The sequence below is a fragment of the Oryzias melastigma genome, linkage group LG18, assembly GCF_002922805.2.
Source record: "Oryzias melastigma strain HK-1 linkage group LG18, ASM292280v2, whole genome shotgun sequence".
In the NCBI taxonomy this organism is placed as follows: Eukaryota; Metazoa; Chordata; class Actinopteri; order Beloniformes; family Adrianichthyidae; genus Oryzias; species Oryzias melastigma.
In genome coordinates, this window is record NC_050529.1 from 2,020,860 (window position 1) to 2,021,182 (window position 323).

A 323-nucleotide genomic window follows, 5' to 3' on the forward strand; every position below is an offset into this window, starting at 1 on the left:
AGTTTTCAGAACAGGAGTGGAACTGATAAAATCAAGCAGGTACTCGGGAAAAAGAAACAAGAGGAAATGTTAAACAGGCATCTTCATTCACCATCTTCTCTTGACACAGATGAAGGGTCTGACTTTAAAGCACTCCAGGTCGTCCCAGCATCGTTTGTCTGCAGAGTTTGGAATAAACAATGGTCATTCACTATTTTCTTCATTTTATTAGTTTAGTTTCATTTTTGTTTAAACTCTCATGGATCTAATCATTTAGATTTTATCATCATTTAGGTGATATAAAAATGTCTCATTTACCTGTATAACTCATTTGCAAGCAGTGC